Source organism: Numenius arquata, chromosome 17 (assembly GCF_964106895.1).
Source record: "Numenius arquata chromosome 17, bNumArq3.hap1.1, whole genome shotgun sequence".
Classification (NCBI taxonomy): Eukaryota; Metazoa; Chordata; class Aves; order Charadriiformes; family Scolopacidae; genus Numenius; species Numenius arquata.
Window position 1 is genome coordinate 11,161,024 of NC_133592.1, and position 8,651 is coordinate 11,169,674.

The 8,651-nt window shown below is 53.9% G+C and overlaps 1 protein-coding gene across 1 annotated transcript in view; it reads right to left on the reverse strand.

Annotated features, from left to right (window-relative positions):
* Window positions 1-4,832, reverse strand: part of TEKT3 (tektin 3) — an 87,793-nt gene extending 82,961 nt beyond the window's left edge. Inside the window, exon 1 of the mRNA XM_074160183.1 lies at window positions 4,722-4,832. The gene's annotated coding sequence lies outside the window, so the exon portion shown is untranslated. The remainder of the gene's footprint in view (window positions 1-4,721) is intronic.
* Window positions 4,833-8,651: the final 3,819 nt, after the last annotated feature.

Consider the following 8,651-nt stretch of genomic DNA (forward strand, 5'->3'; position numbering starts at 1 on the left):
CAGAGAACCAGCAGCTCACACAGAAACCTTCCTATTCTGCAGCAAACCGTTTATTTGCCACGTCCAAGCTGCAGCCAGGAGCCAGGGCTGGAGGAATGTCACACCCCACCAGGGCAGACACAGGCACCAGTGTCCAGAGCCAGGGCTGGGACCCTCACCAACCAGCACCAACCCGGCTGAGCTGTAAACACCCCCGAGGTCCCAGCACACTTGGAATCGCTTTATATTTTGGGGAGGGAATAGTTTCTTTGCTCAGTTTCACCAGCTCCTCCTCCTGTTACATTCATACCCTGAAGTCAGCAAAAGGAAGGCAGACCAGACCCAGAAGCTATCCCCCTGCAGCAGCAGACCCAGGCTGGCACAACCTGGGGCCAGCATCCCTCATTTGCTCTGGGTCAGGGCAATCCCTAGCACAAATCCAGGTTGGGCAGAGAATGGATTTGAGAGCAGCCCTGAGAAGGACTTGGGGGTGATGGTGGATGAGAACCTCAACATGAACCAGCAACAAGTGCTGGCAGCCCAGAAACCACCTGCATCCTGGGCTGCATCCCCAGCAGTGTGGCCAGCAGGGCGAGGGGGGGGATTCTGCCCCTCTGCTCTGCTCTGGGGAGACCTCCCTGAAGTACTGGGACCACAAACATCAGGACATGGACCTGTTGGAGCGGGGCCAGAGGAGGCCAGAGAGATGCTGCGAGGGCTGGAGCCCCTCTGCTGTGAGGACAGGCTGAGAGAGTTGGGGGGGTTCAGCCTGGAGAAGAGAAGGCTCCAGGGAGACCTTAGAGCCCCTTCCAGTCCCTAAAGGGGCTCCAGGAGAGACGGGGAGGGACTCTTGATCAGGGAGGGGAATGGTTTTAAACTGAAAGAGGGGAGATTGAGATGAGATCTCGGGAAGAAATTCTTTGCTGCGAGGGTGGTGAGAGCCTGGCCCAGGTTGCCCAGAGAAGCTGTGGCTGCCCCATCCCTGGAGGGGTTCAAGGCCAGGTTGGATGGGGCTTGGAGCAACCTGGTCTGGTGGGAGGTGTCCCTGCCCAGGGCAGGGGGTGGGACTGGATGGTCTTTAAGGTCCCTTCCAACCCAAACCATTCTACTATTCATTTGCCCTGGCACAAGCACACCTGGGGTGCTCAGGGCAGCCAGAATGCAGACACTGCTGTCCTGCATGCAAAGCTGCTGTTACACACCACATACAGCCCCAGCAGCGCTGCCAGCACAACCAGGATATGCCCAGGCTGCTGCATGGCTCTGGGCAGAGTTTAATTAGGACCCTCTTCTATTGTCTGGAGCATGAGAACTGCTCAGTTATCACAGTCTAGTGAGCAAGGGTGAGGTGACACAGCAGAGGACAATAAAAAGGAAAAAAGGTCAGATATCTCCTGCTCCTTCACTAGTGGAAGTCAGTAAGTTTGTAAAGTCCAGCTAAGGATGGCACCCTCTTGCAACTTTCTTTGGGTCTGAAGTTCATATGGATCTGAAGATTCAGCCTAAACCCTCAGCTTCTGTTCATTTCTGTGGTAGATGGAGAAGGACCAGAGGCTGGCTCCCAAATCCAGTTAACCAACACTGGCCCCCCGTGGTGTCTAATGAGTGGGGATGGGCAGAGCAGGCTGTCAGCCCAACACCCCAGCTACCTCCAGCTGGCCCACAGGCACCCCAGGAGAGCTTATAGCAGCCTCCAGACTACTTTAAGAGCAGGAAAAAGGAGTCAGAGCACCTCAATTTCTTGACCACACTTCAATTCCTATTTAACATGACTTTTGGATCTGGTTTTCTGTTATACGAACTTCAAAATGGACAGACAGTCCCTTCAGCCGAACTAGCCAGGGCTTTGCTGAACTCACCCAAACCTCCGCAGTTACTAATTCCAGCTCCGTCCAAGCCAGACCACAGAGGCACAGGAGGAAGCACGGCCCCATGGCTTATCTAGCAGGTCACCGGTCCAACATCTGCTTTCCATGTTCCCCTGGGCAGGGCTCCAAGTCCATAACATATACATCTGCCTGTCTGTCTCCATACAGCACACGCCATTCGTCTCCTCCAACACGGCTGACCAGTCACCCCAAGAAAACTTGGGGGTCCAGAGCGAAAAGCAGCTCCCCAAGAAACACACCTCATCCCCTGGGACAAAGCAAGTCTGAAAAATAAAAGCCAGAAGCAGAGCAGCCGTGATCCCCACCCATAGAGCAGGGCTGAAAAAGCAGCTCAACAGCACCAAGTACAAACTAGCCGAGCCATAAAGAGCATCCTTCCCCCGCAGCAGCATTTCTCCATCCACAGCCCAAGCACAGCAGACACCATTGTTATAACCCTTCCACCTGGGTGGCAACGAACATCTGCATGGACAGGGCTGGAGGAACCGGGGTGGGAGCAGGATGGAGCAGGACTGCACCTCAGAAAGTCATTTGGTTTTGGGACAGCCTGAACCTCCCCGAGCCCCGGCCCAGGGGATCCCATGGGGTTGTGAAGTGCCACACTTGTACCAATGGAGAACGATTGAGCCCCATCAGGATGGCAAGTTTCCCACAGCCCCGGGGAACAAGGCAGGGACACCCAAGCCACTGGGCAGGGATCACTCAATCAGCTGATTGTGGTGGCCTCAGCATCTCTGGGGCTTCCTGCACCATCGCTGGTGGCCCAGACTGCTGCTAGGGGCATGCAGGGGATGGAAGGACCACAACAGTGTCCCTGAGATGACAGCCCTTGCTGGGGGGTGTCTCAGCACATCACACCACCCAGGGACACATCCCCTGCAGGCCACATAAGCCACCAACAGGTACCCAAGAGGGGACCTACTACTCCTTGAGCAGTTTGCCTTCAGTGTATCCCCACACACAATGCTCAGAGGCAGAAATACTGCTGCTCCCCCTTTACAGAGGTGACACAGAGGAGCTTGCTGTCCTGACCAAGACACACAGGTATCAAGCCAGCTCTCAGTCCCATGCCAAAGTGACAATTGTGGGCCATCTAAGCACCAATATCCAGCTAATTCATACTTTTCTGTTTGTTTGTATTCCATACTTTTTTTTTGGCTTTTGAAGCTTTATTTGAAACACCTATATAAAAAACAAAATCCCCTGGCTATTTGTGAATAAGAGAATACAGCTATATAGAGCTATCACACACCCATTAGCCTGCAGGCAGAGAAAATAGTACCTAGCTTTTTAATCTAAAATATCCTCTCCAACTGGAAATGTCCTTGTGCTGCAACCCCGTGCTTGGAAACAAAGCCCAGGACGGGGGTCCTGGTTACACTTGGCATGTGGGGGCTATGCACACTCAGTGGGAGATCACACACATGCACAGGATCCACTACCCAGAGACATCATAGAATGGTTTGGGTTGGAAGGGACCTTAAAGACCATCCAGTCCCACCCTCTGCTCTGGGCAGGGACACCTCCCACCAGACCAGGTTGCTCCAAGCCCCCTCCAACCTGGCCTTGAACCCCTCCAGGGATGGGGCAGCCACAGCTTCTCTGGGCAACCTGGGCCAGGCTCTCACCACCCTCCCAGGGAAGAATTTCTTCCTGACATCTCATCTAAATCTCCCTTTTTCAGTTTGAAAGAATGGCAGAAAACACTATAGGAAGGTGCTGAGAGCAGATCTGAGATCACAGGGCTGTGGCACAGCAAGGGCCACCTGCAGCATCAGGCACCCTCTCAGCAATAGGAGCATCTCTCCTCTACTTCCACATTAAACTCTCCAGCCCGGCTGCAGTCCCAGGCAGGTAAAAGCCACAAGAGCAGGGAGGGATGTATCGGGTACATCTAAACACACAACTGCAAGAAGGTAGAAAAAACCTAGGGAAACGCAAAACACCAAGAATTATCCTAGACTCCAACATCACTTAAATTGTTTGCTTCCTGCATGCAAGTGCGGACATTACACACCCCCAGGTATGTTCCTGTGCCCCTGCAGAGGCCGGTTAAAACAGGAAAAAAAAAAAATCAAGTTTAATGCTCGCTATGTTCACATTAATCATACCACACCAAGCAACACAGAAAATCATTTTTGTTACCTGCTGCAAATGCATACTCCCGGCCCCAACCACCAGCCTGAGGTCACACAGGCAGTGAAGCCTCAAACAGCCTGAAATGAGCCACTAATGGCTGTAATTAGCCGCTAATCACCCTCAATTGCTGGGGATCAGCGAGAAGGGAATTTACACCTGGGGAAGGAACTTGCCACGAGCAACTTAAGTGAGTCTTGTTGTTTTCTGCTGAGCTGCCCATAACAAAATCCTAGGATTTTCAGATATTTCAGGGAACGTAGCACACGTTCCTTTCCTAAGGAGGTAACTCCTGACTTCAGTGTCCGCTGCAAAACCCAGGGTGAAACGCAAGTTTCCCCCAAGTCCTGGAGGACACACACAGCGAGGGCTGAGCCCAGAGCACCCAGCAAAACAAACCAAATTCAAACATAACATTAAACACTCAAATTTAGCACGATATAGCCACAATTTCCCAGCACGTGGCCGTCTCAGCTCGGCCAGCCACAGACACCTAGGTGCAGCATCACCAGTATTTCCGTTTAAATTTCAACCCAGTGGATATTTCAGCTTATAAATAAGAAACGCCAGAGTTTTTGCAGGAAAGCAGCATGAGGGAAATGGCCATACTAGAGGCATCCTCCAGTTTTCTCCGCTTTAACCCTGCCCTGGCCAGCAGGACCAGCCCATCACCCTGGCACAGGGCACCCCCCCAGCCCAGCCCCGGGCACCCATTACCTGAGGTCGGGGTCCTGGTCGAAGGTGTTTCCATCCGTGTGAAGTGGTCAAACGTATCCTGCTCTGAAGGCTCCAGGATTGCCTTTAAAAAAGCATCCATTTTTCCTCACTGGATACACGGCGTGGGTACAAAACAAACAAACAAAATATTATCACATGATGCTAAATGGCCAAAACATTTTTTTTTTTTTCTCTTTTTTTTTTTCCCCCTCAGGGACGCCCAGTCCGGGAGCAGATTGCGGGAAGCTGTTCTGCTGCCAACAAACACTGTGTCACTATAGAGATGTTACGGTGCAACCACCCCATCTGCTCTGAAAGCCCCCTGTCAGTGCGAGACTGAATCAAAGGATTTGAATCTGGCTTTGGGCATTGGACTGGGAGCTCTCTGCTTTGAATAGCGCTGGCAGGTTGCAGAGTCATGCATTTTAAGGAAAACACCAGAACTGGAGTTGATGAGATAAATTTGAGCCCCAATCCTGCCAGTGTTGTGCACACACAGGGCAGCTGAGCTCCAGCTACGCTGGTGCACACTCTTTTCCACAACCTCCTCCTTCCCCAAGGCACTTGGTTCTGCTTCACAAAAAAAACCCCAAACAAACGTATAAAGCACAGGAATCCTTTGCAAATCCCAGTCTGACCGATCGCAAAAGCTGGGAGATGCACAGGGGAGAGAGGCAGGGTTTGCAACAGTCCTTGCTTCCCCCTTTTGGGGGTGGAAGAAGGTGATCTTTAAGGTCCCTTCCAACTCTAACCATCCTAGGATTCTATGAATACCTGTGCTGCCAGTACCCCCAGTCTCAGCTCACCATTGTCCAGGGCTCCTTCCCCATTTCCCTGCTCCTGCTTTCCCCTTCCAGTCCCAACCTCACCCCTTCCCATTTTCCCACCTCCCAGTCCCCGATACCTGGATGCAGCCTCCAAGCAAGGAGCAGCCACCCAGCCCCAGGACACAGTCAGGAGCAGATCTGGCTGGGATGCTTATTACAGCATAAAGCACCTCAAGCACCCATTGTAATGAGAGAGGAAAGCTCAGGCTAGCTGCTGGAAGTGCTTTTAACCCCCGAAGCCACCACCCCCTCAATCATTGCCACCAGCTGAGCCTTGCCTCACCCACCCCGTTGCCCACCCTGGGAGTGGGGCTTAATGTCACAGGGAATTTCTCCTTTTTGATCAGGGAGGGGAGCCATGGGACGAGGGGGGATGGTTTTAAACTGAAAGAGGGGAGATTGAGATGAGATCTCAGGAAGAAATTCTTTGCTGTGAGGGTGGTGAGAGCCTGGCCCAGGTTGCCCAGAGAAGCTGTGGCTGCCCCATCCCTGGAGGGGTTCAAGGCCAGGTTGGAGGGGGCTTTGAGCAACCTGGTCTGGTGGGAGGTGTCCCTGGCCCAGGGCAGGGGGTGGGACTGGATGGTCTTTAAGGTCCTTCCAACCCAAACCATTCTGTGATTCTATGATTCTATGAAGGCAGTTGATTTTCACCTGCAGCAGACGGGTGAGGACTCCCCGTGGGACGCCGGCTGTAATTCCTCACCCAATTGCTCATGGGAAAGGGATTCAGATGCTCATGGCATTTCTGGGTTGAGTAATACCTCTGGCAAGGAGCAGATGAGTTTGTGAAGTGTGTAATGGTGCATCTCGTGCCAGGAGAGCCTCAGAGGGCTGCCTGCCCGCGAAGGGCAGGGGTGGATTGCCCACCCGCGCAGGCAGAGCTGGGCAGGCATTGCCCGCACCCCCCTGCCTGCCTCAGGGGTCTCCCACGGGGCAGGAGCTGGTGGTGCTAGGGTGCATCCTGCACCCAAATGCATGGATCCTGCCTCCTCCCTGCCAGCCCCGTGGGGGTCACCCCTGCGCTCCCAGGGTGAGTGGTGTGGCCCCCTCTGTGTCCTCAGAATGAAGGGTGAAGGCTCAGCCGGCTTGGGAGGAGGGAGAGCACATCTTCATCTTATTTAGTGACAGATTTTAACAATCATAATCCTGAGGAGTGCTGTCAGACAGCAGGAGGGGAACGCCCGTGGCGGAGGCAGAGGGTGGGAGCTGAAAGGCACAGAATTAGGAGGTGGGGTGTGATGAGGAGGATGCATCCAACAGGACAGCAGGCAGAAACCAGCAATTTCAACCAAGTCCAGCAATTCCACCCAAAACAACCCCGAAACCCCAGGGATTGGGGCTGATCACCATCCCAGAGCAGTGTTTTGGGGCTACGTGAGCTGTCCCCATCCCCGGTGGCTGCACCTGGACATGTTCTGGCACCTCCACCCCTCTCCCTGGCCAGCAGCAGGGGACCCGAGCGCTCGTGCAGCCCACCCTCTTTGGTACAGACAATAACTGTTGTCACGGAGCATCGTAAATAAAGAGACATTTGGAGAACACACAAGAGGCAGAGCCCTGCCTGCAGAGCCAGGAGTTTCAGCACTGAGGTCACTTCTTCTGCCTCAATGTGTCCCAGCCCGGTGCTGGGAGGAGCGGGGACAGAGGGAAGGAGGGCTGGTGGGTGCACCCAGCTCCCCAGAAATGAGGGGAGAAAGGGAGAGGAGAGGAAAAGGGATCAGAGCTGAGGATGAAGTTATTCCAGCTGAAAAAGCCATGAGTCACCTCAACTGTGGATATGGGTCCCTCATCCCAGAGAGGGGGTAGCAGAGGGGTGGCTGATGGAAACAGCTCCCATTGGAGCAACCAAGGGAGATGTGATGGCAGACAAACCTGGGTCTCGGTCCTGCAAGGTTTTATTAATGAAAGTAGGAGGGTGGATGTTCAGAATAAACAAAAAAGGTAGTTTTTTCAGTGTGTAGTTAAGCTGCAACACACCTGGGCACAGGTACTGCGGCTGCTGAGAGTCTGTGTAGGTGTGAGGGGGAGCAGAGAGGTTCAGGGAAGAGGTGTCCATGCAGGTTGTTTATCTACAGTCCTGGAAATCATCCCTACGTCGAGCAGTCCCTGCACAAGCAGAGCCCATCCTTGTGGAGGAGGTGTCATGGAGCTCTGCAACTACCTCTGCCTCCGGCCACTTTTAGAGAGTGACGTTATCCCGGGTTATTCCAGGGATCAGCCCCGGCAGCCCCGGTGGCACCAGGCAGCGATGCAGAAGGGTTAGCCAGCCCCTTCGGACACAGGAGTCCCGGTACGGAGGAAACACATTGACATCAAGCACTAAGGAGGCTTCCAGGAGCTTTCTCTGGTTCAAATGTTCCTGGAAATGAATAATCGCTTCCTCTGGGAGTCCCCCCCCGTCCCCGCCTTGGGAAGAGGCACTCCAGCCCTGGTCTGAAAAAAGCAGCAGGACGACAATCCGACCCGTTAGGGCTCCGAGCTGGCCCCCAGCAGACCAGGAAGCTGAAGCCATCGCTGGTGTGACACAGATCCGGCCCCTCCTGCCCAAACTCCGTCGCATCACTTACGCCAGAGCCCTGTCCCCCAAAAGCCGGCTCCGTCACGCAGCCTGACCCTTCCTCACCTGGGCTGTGGCCCTGGCCAGATGCCTTTGCCATGTGCAAGGGAGGTCTAACAACTTCCAGGATTTATTGTTTATAGCCAGAGGTGCTAATTCTGTGCACGGCAAGAGGGATCCCGCCAGGAAATGCCTGCAGAGGCGCCTCCAAGTCATTCATTGCCCAGGCTGGGTCCCTGCTGGCTTCTTGGGCTCAGTATTGTGTCCGAGCGGCCTCGCTGGGCAAGGAAAATGGGTGTGCTGGGATCTGGTGTGATCCAGGCTTACTGAACAGAGGGAAAGCATGGTGGCAATGTGTACAGCATGGGAAAATACTCATGTGAGGTAGATAGACGGGTAGACCTCTCTGGGGATAATGAGTCAGGGAGCTGAGGCAGCCTAGATCCTCAGAAAGGGTCGATACTCAAGCCATGGTTAAAGCCTGGAGATCTTGTCTCATGATCAGAGAAAGCCTCAAGTCAAAGGAACCCGGAGGACGATATCCAT